Here is a 16,491-nt window from a genome sequence, read left to right on the forward strand (position 1 = left end):
ACTGGGCCTGGTGCCTGCCCTCCCCAGTCTCACTGTACAGACCACACCTCCCCCGACACACCCACATTCCCATATGCAAGGGAGATGGAGGTGAATTTGAGATGGGCTTTGAAGGGGAAATATGATTTGTCTAACCGAGAAAGTGGCGAGGAACCAGCAAGGGCAAAGGAACTGAGGTTACCTCATCAAGGGGAAAAGGGAGAACAAAGGCACAGAGGCCAACCACAGCCAGGTACCTTGGGTGTTGGGATTCAGTTACTTCTCATCCCTGGACGGCCACTTAGCCTCTGCCCTTGACCTCCCTGGGAGGGGGTGGAGGGTAGGGGATGTGGGGTAGGCGGGTAGCTATCCCAATCCTCTGATATTGTAGGAGTCAGCTGCTGCCGGGGGAGGATGGTGCAGGGTTCAATCTGTATCTTGAGTACCACTTTTTCCAAACTAGTGTTGGGAGAAAATCACCAAGACATCCGTGCCATTTGTCCCCACCCGTTTTGGCCTCAAGACAGCTCAGTGAGACCTGGAGTTCGCACGTCAGCTACCCTGTCTCCTCCTTATCCCTTCCGGTCCAGTTCAAAAGTCACCTCCCCTGTGAAGCCTTCCCGGAAGCTCCAGGAACCTCCCCAACCTTCTCCGCAGCTTCCCGAGCTTCCATCTCTCGCAGTGCACTGGGACATCCTTGTGAGCAGAGCAAGGCTGAAGGATGCTCTTCCGCCAAACACGACTGAAGCACCAATAGGTGCCCAGAGCTGAGGTGGGGGCTGCCGCGCCTCGGACGCCCCACGTTTGACTGTCGCTGGAAGCGGTGGACAAGGTTCCACTCCGTTTTCCGCCCGCCCGCCCCCTTGCGGCGCGGCGCCGCAGCCTGAGAAACGCGAGGCCGCGCGAGCGCGCGCCTGACCCCCGCCGCGCCAGGCCCCGCCCTCCCGCGCCCGCCCTAGCGCCGGCCCCTTTTGTTCCCTCCTGGAGCCCGGCCGCTCGCTCCGCTCCCGCTCAGCTCCGCTCCGCTCGGCCACCGGGAGCGCAGGCAGCGGCCGGGGCTGCCAGGGTCAGCGCCTCCCGCCTTCCCGCCGCTGCTCGGCCGGCCGCACACGCGGCGCGAGGCCCGGGCCCGGAGCGCGAACGCAGAGCCCCGGGCGCCAGGAGGGGCTGCAGCCGGTGGGCAGAGGCGCGCGGGGAGGGGCCGCAGCATCCTCTGTCCCCGCGGCGCCCGGGCCGGGAGAGGAGGGGGCCGGGTGCCCGGCCACCCGCCGCTCAGCCTGATGCTGGAAGAGCGAAGGTAGGAGCAACCGGAGGGACCCCGAGGGAGGGGGCTCGATGGGCAACAAAGGACTGAGGGATGCGGGAGGCCGCGGTAGCCCCGGCCTGGTCCGAAGCGGGGCGGCCGGCCCGCAGGCATTTTCGGGGCGTGGGGGAGGTCCAAGGGTCGGGGGCTGGCGGGTGGGTGTGAGCGGGAGCTGGTCCTGGGTGCACCCCCAACTTCCCCGTCGCCTGCAGGCGAGGAGGGGGCGCTGCTGGTGTTGGCGGACCCTTCCCGGGCTGCGGGTCCTCTCGGTGAAGGCATCACCGGCACCCTCGGTGCCCCCAACAGGGCTTCGGCACATATACTGGGGAGCCGCCCGTTCCCCCTCCCAAGGGCAGCGCTGGGCGGCTGGACGCGCCGCGGGGCTCTGGGCTCACAGGCCCGGCAGAGGGGGGTGGGGTGAGGGTGGTGGTGGGGTGAGCCTGGTGGGCGCGGCTACGCAGCCCCAGGATCTGGGAGGACACGGAGCCCCAGCTCCGCTGGCCGGGGTCGCCTGGCCAATGCCCTTTGCACAACTTGGTTGAAGTGCATGGCGGAGGGGGTTAGGGGGAGACTGGGGTGGGGCGGCTTTCCGCAAGGGTGGCCCCCCCCCATGCTGGCGCTCATGGCTGGTGAGGCAGCACATTTTCTGCCCTCCCCACAGGGAGGGGCCGTGGCCGCGCGGAGGATGCTTCGCTGGGCCTCCAGGGCTCGCCCGTTTGGGTTCTTCAGGCAGGACCTGGGCGGGGCGTGTGCCCACTGGGCACTGCCATGCAAGTCCCAGCCCCACCCAGGATAGGAGGGGGCACCTTGTGGGGAGTCACACACCCAGCTGCGAATCCCCCAACCTCTGAGATGCCGCCTCTCCCTTCTGGGTGAGAAGTGGGAGTCCAATATTGGGGGGCTGCCCTCCCCCCTGTAAGATGCCCAGGGAGGCTAGTGGGGGTGGTGCTGGCTTAGGGTTGTGGGCAGAAGAGGGGGAGGGTGCAGGGAGTACCACGTGGGCCAAGACTTCCAACCAGTTGTAATGTAAACAATGAGCCCTTCATTCATCCAGCTTCTGTCACCTGGCCCCGCACTGCCAGGGGCTGACAGGTACCCTCACTGCTCCCACGGAGCACAGCCCAGCAGCCTTTGATGAGTGCAGTGATGGGGGAGCTGGGAGCACAGAGGAGGGACACCTGGAGGATGGGGTGGAGCAGGGAGCTTGATAGAGCTCACTGTAGAAGTTTGCTGTCAGGATGCCAGGGGGGCTTGAGGGAGGGGAAAGAGCATTGGCAGGGGATAGAAGTCAGTCAGAAAAGGAGGCAGGAGGCCTGGTGGCTGGTGGCTGAGAGGAGCAGCAAAGGATTTGGGTGACTGGGGCATGAGGTTTAAGGCAAGGGAGGTTCTGTTGAGGGAAGGGATTGTTCTGTCCCTCCTACTTTCCCAGGTGGGGCTCCTTAGACGCCCTTCTCCATCATCCCCGGATGCATTGGCATCTGCAGTGCCTGGCCTGGGAGGGGTGTTGGGATACAGGCTCTGGGACAGGTGGAGGGGGATGGGACGTTGAGTTTCAAAGGCAGAAGAGTCTGGCGGAAGAGACCTGGGGGGAGCCTCAGCACACAGGACTGTGTACCCGTAAGCCCGCAGGTGCAGCCAGCAGGCTGGGAAGGAGGTGCCTGGAATTTGTATCCAGAGCCTGAAATCCCAAGGGGTGCCACCCACAGAGGCACTAATCCCTTTTCAGCATCTGCTGTCCACTCTGGCGATTAAGAGTTTGGATGCTGGAGCCTGACAGCCTGGGTTCAAAGCCCAGCCCTGCCACTTACTAGCTGTGTGACCTCAGACAAGTCACTATACCTCTCTCTGCCTCAATTTCCCCATCTATAAAATGAGGATACTTAAGGTATCTACCTTTTAGGGTTGTTGAGAGAACTGAATGGATGGATGTGTGCAAAGTGTGTACTGTGATGGAGAGAATGCCCGGTGTTAGTTGTCGCCACTGTACTAGGTGGCCCTCCAGCCTCCATCCATACCCATGAATGGCCCATCCCCTCCCCAGCTGTTTGTCCACTGTCAGGTAGTCCTGCCTTTAGCCCTGCCCAAGGCCCTGCTGTTCTCTGCTTCAATGCAGCCTCTTCCCTGGGCTGTTCTCTCTGCTCTGGTCCAGCCTCCCTTGGTGATGGGAAGGCCACCATCCCCACAGCCCTGGCCATCCTTGCTCCTTCTGCTCTGGTCCACGATGTAGGGGACAGTTTTCTCTTGACCTTTCCTCCCTGGCCTTGCCACCCTAAAGATTGATCCTGCCCTCTTGATGCCACCTACCCTACCTCTGCTTCAACACCCAGAGGAGAGAAGCTGCGTTCTTCACCCCTCCTGGTTCCCTGCTATCTTAGTCTGAGCTGTCCTAACAAAATACTAGGACTGGGTGGCTTATCAACAACACATTTATTTCTCACAGCTCTGGAGGCTGGGAGTCTGAGATCAGCATGCCAGCATGGTTGAGTGAGGACCCTCTTCCGAGTTGCATTTATTTTTGTATCCTCACGTGGTGGAAGGGGCTCGGGAGCTCTCTGGGGGTCTCTTTTACAAGGGCACTAATCCCATTCATGAGGGATGCACCCTCATGACCTAATCACCCCCCAAAGGCCCCACCTCCTAATACAGTCTCCCTGGGGGGGTAGGATTTCAACCTATGAAGTGGCGTTGGGGGGGACACGTTCAGACCAAAGCACCTGCCTGGTGGTCCTTGGGGAAAATGTCAGCCTTTGTATAGGTTAAAAAAACAAACCCAATGCATATTGAATGCTTACTCTGCCAGGAACTGTTTGAAGCTCTGAGTGCCTGTATTAGTTTGTGGATATCTTGATACCATTGCCTCCATTTTACGGATGAGGAAATCAAGATGTGGAGAGATTTCCCTGTTTGCCCTCCACACATTTGTTAAACACCAACTGTGTGCTTGGGAGACCTGCTTCCTTCCCCCACCACACCCACCTACCTACCTGGTTCATTTTCTGAAAGCAAGGTTTTGGCGGTGCCTTCCTCAAACACCTCCATCCCATTGGCTCAAGTACAAAATCCAGACACTATCTGGCCCTCAGGGCCCACCCCCAGATGGCTGTGCCCTGCCTTCCCAGTAAGGCTCTACCCAGACAGGCCTCACCTTTTATAAACTGACCAGTAACCCTGGCTTGATGGGTAGGCCTGGCCCTGAGCTGGAAGAGGGGGGAGGGCCCTGACACATGTCTTAGGATTATTTTGTCGCAGGGAACAGGAACCACCTCCAATTAGGTTAAGCGAAAGGGGAGTTGAGAGGAAAGGAACTTTGCAGGAAGCAGTTGCAGGCGGCCTGGCTCAGCCTGGCTCCCCCAGGACCCGGGAAGCTGGCAGGCAGCCCCTCCTCCGACTTTCCTCTCTCTGGACTGTGGTTTCATTTTCTTATCCTCTCCCAGTGCCTGTCTCTTCTCTCCCTGTAGGCTGCTCTCTCTGGATTGCTGGCATGGCCGCCCTGAATGGTGGCTTCAGCTTGAGGCCCCAGGACCACCCGGGGCACTCCCCTCAGTCTCTGGGTGCCTGAGAGCCGGATGGGCCCAGCCTGGGTGAGGGCGCCCACCCCATCCCCTCCGCTGGTCGGGGCAGGCCACGTGGTCTCTGGGGCTGGGAGCAGGAGACAGTGCTGGGCACAGCTGGTACAGTGTCAGCTGCAGTTATGACGTGGGGTGTGTGCTGGGGAGAATGGGTGAGTGGTGGCCTCGCTGTCCCTGGCAGCCCACTGCAGGCCTCCCGCCCCCCCGCCCCGCCCTGGGCTCAGGGGCAGAGGATGTGCTCTCCCTTCAGCGCCTGGGAACTGGTGTGTGGGGGGGTGGCGATTGCTGGCAGGGGACCCCCCTGTCCCACCACTCCTTCCTCTGGGCTGTGCTGCCCGGCGCACAGAAACAGTAACACAGAACTCAAGTTTTCAGAGGACACGCTTCAAAATGATAATGAAACATTATCCCTCTGAATAGAAAGTAGAGCATATCAGGTGGTTTTTATTAACAAGGCATAAATTTGGGGCCTCGTGCACTTACTGGCTTCCGTCTTCCCGGAGCAGCTCTGGCTCCATCCCTGGAACCTACCTCTGACTCCAGCTGCAGCCCAGAGAGACAGACGCCCACTCCTCATTCACTTCCATCTGTGCCTTTTTGGCCTTTTCACCCTGAGAGGGGGGAATTTGAGGCTCACAACGAGGGCCTGGTTTTCTAATCTCTCCTCCCTAAGGAGGTGACGCTGTGGTGTCCAGGGCTGATCCGCTCCTGCTTGCACCCATCTCCTCCCCGGGGTGCCCCAGTCCTGCCCTCCAACCTGCAGCGTCGAGGGTGACGGCTGGGCAGAAGCCAGCCCCTCAGTGTGGGGGGAACACAGTACACCTTAGTTTTGGGCCCTGCCTTTGAGAAGCTTTTGCTGAATTAGGAAGACATCAGCCCCCTTCCTGAAAGTGTAAATGACATCAGCATCTTTGAGCAACATTTTAAGGCCAGAGCAGAAGAGCCTCCCTGCCCAGTGGGGTCATTGCCTCGGGAGTGGTTCAAGTCCCAGCGAGGGTTGCTCGGGCAGGGCACGGGGTGTGTGGGAAGGCTGAGGAGACTGTCTGGGGGAAAAGGACTGGGCTGCGTCCCGAAGGGTGGGTGGACTTGGGTAGGTAGGGAGTGCCTTCCATATGGGCACAGGGAGAGAAAAGTGAAGAAGTTTGGGTGGCAGGGTGTCGAGTGTCCGGCGGCGGGGGTGGGGTTCAGCGTGGAGCCCACCATTCTTCCAAGTCCACTGTGAAGTCGGGCATCTGGTTGTTGGACCCTGCGATGAAGGAGGGAATGACATTTGGTGTTTTCCGATTTTTTTTTTTTTCTTTTTTGCTACCTTGTATCCTGATTCCGCTCCTGCCGTTCCCTTTTCTGCTGTAGACTGTTCCCTGCTTAACTTCATCTGCTTGTAAGTTCGCTCAGTCAGCTCACATTCAGCTTCTTTCCCATTCAGCTGGGCACTGGGAACTCAGAGCAGAGGAGGGAAGGCATCTGAAAGGGTCTCGTGTGTTCTTTGTCGGATTCCAGAAAGGACTCGAGGTGATTTACAAAGATAAATGCAGTATAACGAGATGAAAAAGATGTGAGAAAATCAGAGCAAGGAGAAACCCTGGGTAGCAAACATCAGATGAAGCTGGAGGAGCTTCGGCACCTTCTATCGGCGGTAATTTGACTCTGAGCTCTCTAGCAGCTGGATCGAGGGGGATAAGGAGTTTGGAGTGTCTTCGCATTGTCACGTTGTCTCGTGTAAGCCGCCGCTGTATATAATGTGAAAGCCTGAGCGAGGGGCAGCAGCCCCAGGGAAGGGCTGGACAGGGTGGTCCTCGTTCTGGGGTAGGGTCCCCGTGAACCAGCATCTAGAATGCGGGGGTGGGGGGCTGGAGGGAGGCGGCCACCTTCTGATCTTTCTAATCCTCCTCCTGGAGGGTCCTTACCAGCAGCTGTGGGAACCAAGAGCTGGGGCTGAGGCTCACAGCCAGCCCCCTCCTTGAGAGCCTAATGGGCTCCAGGGGTGGGTGAGACCTCGTGAGCCAGGAGCCAGACTGGTCCCTGCTGGAGAATCCCCATCCTGCTAGGAAGCCTCAGGGACTACGATACAGGGGTGTGCAGAGAGCTCTGGACACACCCACTTGGCTCCAGGGCTTGGCTAAGGGGCAGAAGAGGGGTGAAGGCATTCCAGCAGAACAGGCTATGGGCTGGGGTGTCTTCAGGAGCAGTGAGAAGTTCAGGGAAGCTGGAATCAGGGTGCTGGGTGGGAGGGGTCCCAGGAAACAGGCCAGAGGCGGGTGGGGGCCAGGCCAGCTGGCAGAGGTGCTGCGGACCATGGCCTTGGCACCCAGGGCCGTGGGGCACCCTCATGACCTCTTGCTTAAATCTGTGCCCTTGTTCTTGCAACCCTGTGCCTGGAGGAGCGTTGGTCCCAGTTCTGTGGAAGTAAAGAGCAGTGGTTAAGAATGTGAACTCCAGGGCTTCCCTTGTGGCACAGTGGTTAAGAATCCACCTGCCAATGCAGGGGACACGGGTTCGAGCCCTGGTCAGGGAAGATCCCACATGCTGCAGAGCAACTAAGCCCATGCGCCACACTACTGAGCCTGCGCTCTAGAGCCCGCGCACCACAGCTACTGAAGCCCGTGTGCCTAGAGCCCGTGCTCTACAACAAGGGAAGCCACCGCAATGAGAAGCCCACACACCGCAACCAAGAGTAGCCCCCACTCGCCGCAACTAGAGAATGCCCATGCCCAGCAATGAAGACCCAGCGTGGCCAAAAATAAAAATAAATTAGTAAATTAATTTAAAAAAAAGTGAACTCCATGGCCAGAGGGTCTGAGTTCGAATCCCACCTGCAGCTGCTCAGTTGTGTCATCCCGGGCAAGCGACTTGCCGGCTCTGGGCCTCAGTTTCCCTGTTTGTAGAGCTCCCAACAGTATCTTCTTCACAGGGCTGCTGTGAAGACTGAACAGGTTAATATCTGTAAAGGGCTCTGACATGCCTGCAGCAGAACAAATGTTACTGGTCTGGGAATTCCTTGGGCTGAAACAGCTTGGCAGGGCATAGAGCCTCATCCCCTCTGAACCGCCACACCCAGCACACTGCACAGGTTCAGAGTCAGGCGCAGCAGCCCTGGGGGCGTGGGGCAGGGCTCAGCAGGTTCTGGTTAATGTTACTGACAGTAATGATAGCTGTGCAAGCTCATGAGAGCCTCTCAGGGCAGCAGGAACCCACTCTGAGAGCAGGCCTCAGTCTCTACTTGATTCCCTCCAGAGACAGGGAGCTCACTACCTGATTCTTTGCTTGTTGGATCTACTGGTGAGCACTGGCTCTGTGCCGGGTGTGCTCAGTGCTGGGATTCAGAAGAATGTGAGTTAATCCTCTCTGTCCTCTCCAAAGATAGCTCCAAGCGGTGAGTGTGGCCATGGGGTGTGACAAGCTATTGTGGGCCTCCAAGTCAACATGGGAAGGATGATGGAGGCAGAGGAGTGTATTTCATTCATTCATGTATTCGTTAGACATCTTTTGAGCTTCTCTATGTGCTGGGCGCTGTCCTAGGTACCGCGAGTCCTGAAACCAACAAGATATGCAAAGAACCTGCCCTTTAAAGCTGCTCTCAGTGAGAGAGGCTAGGGATTATGCCAGCGAATGAGAGGAAGGGTATTCTAGCAGAGGGAACAGCATGTGCAAAGGCCTGGAGATGTGACAGTGTGTGCATGGGGTGGCGGTGGCACTCCGCCAGAATTTGGTGGCTGGGGAGCTTTGAGGTGGGGAGTGCCTTTCTGGAAGCAATAAAAGAAAACACTGACTTTGAGAGGTTTAGTGACTGACCTCACCCCTGGGACCACCAAGTTCTGCCCCTCCTCCCCCCTTCTTTCCCCTCCACCAGCAGCCCTGGCTGGCCCTGTTGGTAACCATGGCCCCCTGCCTGGTTCATCCCTTCTCCAGGCCACCCAAGTGTGACCCCCTTCCCTGATTTCTAGCACCATTAATAAATTTTGCCTGCCTTTGAACTTCTTTTTTTTTTTTCTTTTTTTTTTTTTGCGGTACGCGGGCCTCTCACTGCTGCGGCCTCTCCCGTTGCAGAGCACAGGCATGGGACGCGCAGGCCCAGCGGCCATGGCTCACGGGCCCAGCCACTCCGCGGCATGTGGGATCTTCCCGGACCGGGGCACGAACCCGTGTCCCCTGCATTGGCAGGCGGACTCTCAACCACTGCGCCACCAGGGAAGCCCTGAACTTCTTCTTTTTTTTTTTTTTTTGCGGTACGCGGGCCTCTCACTGTTGTGGCCTCTCCCGTTGCGGAGCACAGGCTCCGGACACGCAGGCTCAGCGGCCATGGCTCACGGGCCCAGCTGCTCCGCGGCATGTGGGATCTTCACGGACCGGGGCACAAACCCGTGTCGCCTGCATCGGCAGGCGGACTCTCAACCACTGCGCCACCAGGGAAGCCCCTGAACTTCTTTTTAAATGGAAGCATACAGTCACACTCTAAGCACTTTTACATCTGCCTTCTTTCACTCAAGAGTCATAAGGTTCATACATATTGTTGCATGTGGTTGTACTGATAGTTTGTACATTCTCATTGCTGTGCTTTATTCCATTGTGTGAATAAACCACCAGTTATTTACTCATTCTGATGGAGGGATAATTTGGCTTATTTTCAGTTCGGGAGTATTAGGAATAGTCCATATCTTCTGGTGCATGTATGTGCACTTTTCTGTGGTGGCATAGCTAGGAGTGGGATTGCTGGGTCACGCTCAGCTTTAGTGTGTAATGCCAGGCTGTTTTCCACGTTGCTTACACCAACTTCCACTCCTACTAGCAGTGCGTGAGCGTTCTGGATATTCCACATCCTCACCAACACTTGGTGTGGTCCGTGTTTCATTTTATACATTCCGGTGGACGTAGTGTTGTCATGGTGGCTAATGAAGGTGAACATCTTTTCACCTGTTTATTGGTCTTTTGATTACCGACCCCCCCCCCTTTTTTTTTTGGTGAAGTGCCTGTTCAAGTCTTTTGCTGATTTTTCTAACTCGATTTTTGGAGTTATTTCCATATTCTGAATAGGAATCCTTTGTACAATACAGGAATTACCAATTCTTTCTCTCTCTCCCTCCCCACCCACCCCCATTGGTATCATTTGATGCACGGAAGCTCTAAATATTGTCCAGTTTATCCATCTTTTCCCTTATTTTCAACACTTCCTGGGTTGAAATCTTTGCCTGCTCCAGTGTTAAGGCAGATCTTCTTTCATGTCTACTTCTAAAAACTGTATTGTTTTACCTTTCACATTTAGATCTGCTGTCCATCTGGAGTTGATTGTAGTGTACGATGTGAAGTACATGTATTAGTTTCCTGTGGCTACTATAACAAATGACCACAGACTTAGTGGTTTAAAACAACATAAATGTATTATCTTACACTTCTGGAGGTCAGAAGTCTGAAATGGATCTCACCAGGCTAAAAGCAGGATGTCAGCAGGGCTGTGTTCCTTCTAGAGGCTCTAAGGAAAAATCTGTTTCTAGAAGCCTTTTCCAGCTTCTAGAGGCCTCCCGCATCCTTTGGCTGTTGGCCCCTGCCTCCATCCTCAAAGCCAGGAATGTTAGACCGGGTCCTTTGCAGGCTGCCATCTCTTTGCTTCTCTCTCTCCTGCCTCCCCGCTTCCACATATAAGGACCCTTGTGATTACATTGAGTCTGCCAGGATAATTCAGAATAATCTTCTGTCTGGTCAGCTGATTAGCAACTGTTCTCTCTGCAACCTTAATTCCCTTTTGCCACGTAAACTGACACGTTCACGAGTACTGGGGATGGGGCCGTTACTCTGCCAGCCACAGAAGGGAGCATGATTTTTTTCCCATGTGGCTGTCCATTTGATCCAGCACCACTTATTGTAAAGACTCTCCTTTGCTCAGGGGTAATTTTTAGTTGCGTGTGCAAATTCCACCCCGACAGGCTGGGTTGGGGAGGAGAACCCAGGAGATGGGGGTGACTTTCCTGCAGCTGCCCTGGCCTAGATGTGTTGGATAGGGCTGCCATGGAAACCAGAAGTGAAGGAGGCAGTAGTGAAAGATGACTGGGTCAGCATCCTGGCCTGGAAGGCAGGATACCAGAGCCCGTTCCTTCCTGTTCCCCTGATCGCTGGGTGACCTCAGCAGGCCCCTCCCCTCCTTGGGCCTCTGACTCTGTCTGGTCTCAAGGACCTTCTTGGCCAGCACAGGTTTTCTTCATTTGGGCAGCTGACTCTCGCTGTCCTGTTTGCTTCACTCCTGTGCCCTGGGCCTCAGTTTTCCCATTCTGTGAAATGGGAATAAAGGTGGGTCTGGGGGCAACTTGAGGTGCGTTGTTCCCCAGCCCTTCTTTTTGGGCCTGATGAGGGACCCCATCCAGCAGAGCCAGGGTGATGCCTGCCCAGTGTCCTGGGCCAGTAGCAGGAGGGCTACAGATGTCCAGTTGCTGGGGCCGTGGGTGGCCACACAGCCAGGAGTGGGTTCTGGGGTCATGGTTGTGCCCTGGTTCTGAGCATGCCAACTGTTTGCGTGCATGCATGTGTGTAAGACAGGGAAGTATATTGACGTTCCTTCCCCTCCCTAGACCTGACACAGCCCTGATCCTTTTTTTCTTTTTTTTTTTTTGGCTGCCCCACATGGCTTATGGGATTTTAGTTCCCCGACCAGGGATCGAACCCTGGCCCTCGGCAGTGAGAGCACGGAGTCCTAACCAATTCCCAGCCCTGATCCCCTTTGCCGGGAGACAGGATCTGAACTCCAAGCTCGAGGGGAGGATGGCCACACCCCAGTGTGTCCAGCTCAGGTAGGACTGACAGGATGGCCCTTCCCAGGGCTCTGCAGTCACCCCAGGGGTGGGCAGGACACAGAAGATACCAACTGACTTTACAAAGTAAGAACCACAGCCCTGAGCTCAGAGGCCATGAGGATGGTAGGATGGTGAGTGTGTGGGACTGGATGCCAGCCTTCCGGCCTCAGCCCCTGCTTGTCTCCCCCCGGCAGGTGCCAGGGAAGCAGGGGAGTCGACCGGTGCTCTTAGATTGGTCTGTCCTTCCCCGCTCAGCCCCGTGGGTGCTCCTGCACCCCATGTCCGAGCTGCTGGCACGCATGCCCTGCCGTCTTCCCAGCGTCATCCTCTCTCCCCGTCCTTGAAGCCATATCAGCTGGTGTGGCCTGGGTTCCTGCCCCAGCCCTGCTGTGAAGCTTGGCTGGGTCCCTTCCCCACGCTGGTTCTGGATGGCCGCCAGGCCCCTGGGTACTCCCAGGGCGACTCGGTGCCCCAAGCCGGGCCCACCACCACCCCATTCTTCCTGGGGTCTCCCGTCCCATCTCCCGCTGCTGGCCAGCCCCTGTGTGAATGTTGGGCTCACACAGCCCACCCCGCAGCCTCACTGACCTGGGGAGAGCAGGGGTGGGTGGGGGGCTGGGACGTGGGCAGACAGGCGCCGTCTCCTCTGCTCTCCCAGGCCTGAGGGGCAGCTGGTGTGAGCCGGCAGGACTCGCAGCGGGGGCTGTCCCAGCTCTGCTCTCTGCTTGCACGTGGGGATTCTCGCTTCACCACTGGGTGAAATTCCCTGAACCTCAGTCGCATGCGAACAAAATGGGCCTCTTTTCCAATCAGGATGGGACAAGCAGTGGGTGCCGCCTGGGCTGAGGCTCGTGGGGACGTTGGTCACACTCGCCCTTGGGGCCCCTGCTGGATGTGGGGGTTGGGGTAGCACTGGGTTTCTGGTGCCGGCGGGAGTGTTGGGATGCCCCGTGGGGAAGCTGGGGGGGCCCGCGCCACGCCCACATAGGGGCCTGCCTTTGGGAGCCTGGTGGTCAGCACCCATGGGGTTCAGTCTGTTTGGGGCCTGCCCCCCATTCCTCTTGGTGGGTGTGCATGGGAAGGGGAGGAGCTGTTTCCTCTCCCCGTCCCCTGGTGTCTGTCTTTAAATTTTTTGTACTTAAATTTTTGAGGCACTCAAAAAGAATAGACAGGGCACAGTGAACTCCCATGTACAACCTGCAGGACTTGAGCAAATCTCGGGACTTCCCTGGCGGTCCAGCGGTCAAGACTCCGTGCTTCCAGTGCAGGAGGGGCAGGTTTGATCCCTCCCCTGGTTGGGGAGCTAGGATCCCACATTGCCATTTGGCATGGCCTACAAGAAAAAGAAGAGGAGGAGGAGGAAGAAGCAAATCTTACAGATAGAAATGAAGCCCCAGTTGCCCAGCCCCGGCCCCGTTCCCATCCCCCAAACTGCATTTCTTGGCTGTTGCGTGGGATGCTGTGGATAAGCGCCATGTAGGCGCCTCCAGGACCCTCGGCCAAGGTGCCCGGCCGAGTCTCCACTGCACCTGCACTGTTCCCCCAGGCTGTGCCCGCCCTTCGCCCAGCCCTTGGCCCACCTGCCCTTTCCCCGAGGCCTTTCTAGCAACTTGGTATCACCTGGCTTTTTGACTTTTCGCCCATCTGATTGGGTGGGAAAGGGGATCTCCTTGCAGCGTGGATTTGCATTTCCCTGATGACTGGGGAGGCCCAGCTGCTCTCCAGCCTAACGACATCCTCTCCTGGAAAGCTGGCCCGGCTGTCATCAGGGTGCTGTCAGGTCGGTGCCCTCTGGTCCCTTTCTTCTCTGCCTCCAGCCCCATATACTACACACCAGGTGGGTGCCCCAGGCCTCAGTCACTTCACACCCAGCCTGTCCCCAGATGAGCTCCCCACCCTGGCCCCTTCCTGCTCCCAGGTCCGTCCAGGTGTTGAGAGGTTCTCCTGCCTTCTGCCGTCCTCAGCCCTGCCTCCCCCCCACCTCCTCCCACCTGCCGTCCTCCACCAGTGCTTGTCACCTGCTTGGCATCTGTCCCTGCTCTGCCCCCTCCAGCCCCTGCCTCTGTCTCAGCTCAGGCCTCGTGGAGTCCCTGTCTGTCACAGCACCCCCGTCATCCTCATTAGCTCCCAGAGGTTTTGCTGAAATGCTCATCCGATCTGTCGGATCCTTTGCCTGATGCCCTCCGTGGCTCCTCATCCCCTCAGCCTGATGCCTGGGCATGATTGGGAGACCCCTCCCCCCGCCAGGTGTCCCTTTCAGTCTCTCCCACCCGCTGCACATTTTAGGCAATCTAAATCCTTAGCTGTTTGGTTGACCTGGCAGAGCGGAGTCTGTGCCCCACAGTTTCCCCAGCTTGGACCCAGCCCCCCACCCCGTGCTCCCAGTTACAGCACGCCTCCCACCACCCTCTTCGCTCCGTGGCGCTGCTGTGGTCTGGAGCCTTTGGGCTTTTGCAGTGAGTGGGCAGGGGCCACACTAAGTCCATCTCTGGCTGCTATGTAGCCCGGCACATGGGTCACAGGCTCAGGAGGTGGGGGGAGCATGGGCACCCCGACTGCTGGGACCCCTGGGGTGGGGAGGAGGAGCCCCCCCCGGAGAGCTGCGTCTGCTGGGCAGCAAGAGAGCCCAGGGTGTGGCTCTTGGCCGAGGTCTCTGAGCTGAGGTCTGGTCCTGGGAGCCTGCTTCCTGGTGCCCGCCTCCCATGCCCTCTGGGCGACGCTGGCACAAGGACATGGGCTTTCCACTGTCCTAGTTGGCATCTTTCCCCCTTCTGTCGGGCTGCACCCTGGGCCGCTGATTGGTGGAAAGTTCCTGGGCCTCATCCCCCGCCCCTGAAGCTACAGCCCGCCACCCCCAGGGCAGCTGAAATGGAAACCCTGAAATGCAGCCCGGGTTTGTCTTTGGTAAATGGTAATTGAGGGCGGCACAAAGGGGGCCTGTTGGTCTGAACGCCACCCGCTCTTGCTCGCCTCTCCCACACCCGCCTCGTCGGGGCCCCGGCTCCCTAGGGGAGGCGGGGTGTGCATCCCGGGCCTTTGGAGAATGTAATGGAGACCAGATCGTAGTGATGCTGCCCTTTCCACACAGCCTGCGTGCCGGGCACAGAGGGACATTCGTGGGGCTGTCTCACGGACTCGCTCATCCGTGCTCCCCACACAGCAGCAGTGCTTCCCCCTCCATTTTACAGGTGATGACGCTGAGGCTCGTGCTGAGCCAGGGTCCCACAGCCACTCCTGGTGGGTCTGGGGTTTGGACTCCATGAGACTGAAATCTACTTCCTCCCAGGCCTCCTGCATCGGCTGCAGTGTGGCCAGAGGCCAACTTATCCCCACGTCCCGGCTTTTTCCAAGAAACCCCTCTCTTCCTCTGTCCCACAAGCAGGGCTGAGTCATAAAGGGGCCTCCTCCCCCTCTTCCTGTTCACCATTCTTCTCTCCATCTCCCCTTCCCTGTGTTCCCCCAGCACCGGAGGCCTGCACAGGGGCAGGGGTGGGACTGGGGTGGGCCAAGTAATGCAGCCTTGGTTCTTCTCTCTCCCGCCAGCTCCTCTGGTCTCCTTTGTCCGTGAGGCACGTGGGTGCTCTCCCCAGAGGCCAGGGGTCTCACAAATGTTATTCCAGGCCTGGGCCAGGCAGTGTAGGGAGGCGGAGGGCTAGACCTGGGTCTGGTTCCAGCCCAGCTGCTGAGCCATGTGTGACTTTGGGCTCGACCCTGCACTTTTGCGCATTGGATGTTCCTCCTGTAAGGTGACCACCGCCTCATCAGGACATAAGGCCTGGCACACAATAGGTTCCTCACGCTGGATGCTGCTGGGTCATCAGGGTCTGAGAGGGTAGGAGGGTGACTGTGAGAGCCTCCAGAAGCCTCCCGTGGGAACAATGTCCCTGAGGATTTGTGGCCTTGAAGGCCTTTGTCCTCTGGGCCGTAGCACGTGTGCTCTCATACGGGGTTTCCTAATCACAAGCTCTGTGCCAGGCACCATGCTGGGGCTGGGTTCTCAAAGAGGAGACTGGCCCCACCTGGGGTTACCCGTGGGCTCCCAGGAGGCATGATGAAGGTAGGAGAACGGTATCCTCTCTCCTTGGCTCAGTGTGTGATCCTGAGGTCTCTGGGTCAAAGGTCCTGGGAGACTTCATGGAGGAGGAGGCATCGAGTTAAGTGTTCCTTATGTGGTTGGAATAGGTGAAGTGAAGCAGGTGGGAGAAAAGGCACAGGCAGAGTCTGGGAGGTGGGAGACTGTCAGGCGAGTGGTGAGGAAATGCAGGGTCATCGGCAGCAAGGCTGGTTGGGGAGCCTCCAATGCCGGACACAGTTATGATGCCTGGTCCCTGTCTCAGAGGGCACATGGGCTAGTGAGGAGTCTAGACCAGCTGCGTGAAAAGCTGTGGTGTCAGACGGCCAGCTGGGATGATCACTACAAGCCACTCAGTCCTGAGGCCTGGGCCCTGAGGAGGTGAGGGTGGCCTCCTGGGCCTCTTATCCCCATAAGCCAGCATCATTCATCCATTCAAGTGATTTCCTGAGCACCTATAGGCACCAGGCATCCCATCAGTGCTGAGGATACCACAGTAAACAGACTCAAGTCTTTTCCTTATGCAGTAGAGAAAAACAAAGCAGGGGAGGGCTGGAAAGGGGTTGTAATCTTCGAAGGGGACATTGGAGCAGATACTTGGAGGAGATGAGCAACACATTGGATATTTGAAGAAAAAGCATTCCAGGCAGAGGGAACAGCATGTGCAAAGGCCCTGAGGCTGGAGTGTGCTTAGTGTGAGCTAGTGTGGCTGGAGTGGAGTGGGTGAGGGAGGGCCTTGGAGGTGGTGAGGAGGGCCTTGAAGCCCATCGCACTAGGAGGAGCCTTCAG

The 16,491-nt window shown here is 57.8% G+C and overlaps 1 protein-coding gene across 2 annotated transcripts in view; it reads left to right on the forward strand.

Annotated features, from left to right (window-relative positions):
* Nucleotides 1-953: 953 nt before the first annotated feature.
* Nucleotides 954-16,491, forward strand: part of CLIP2 (CAP-Gly domain containing linker protein 2) — an 80,584-nt gene continuing 65,046 nt past the window's right edge. For both annotated transcript variants that reach the window (XM_082644389.1, XM_082644388.1), the window contains exon 1: nt 954-1,276. The gene's annotated coding sequence lies outside the window, so the exon portion shown is untranslated. The remainder of the gene's footprint in view (nt 1,277-16,491) is intronic.

Source organism: Mesoplodon mirus (assembly GCF_964341445.2).
Source record: "Mesoplodon mirus genome assembly, chromosome: 15".
In the NCBI taxonomy this organism is placed as follows: Eukaryota; Metazoa; Chordata; class Mammalia; order Artiodactyla; family Ziphiidae; genus Mesoplodon; species Mesoplodon mirus.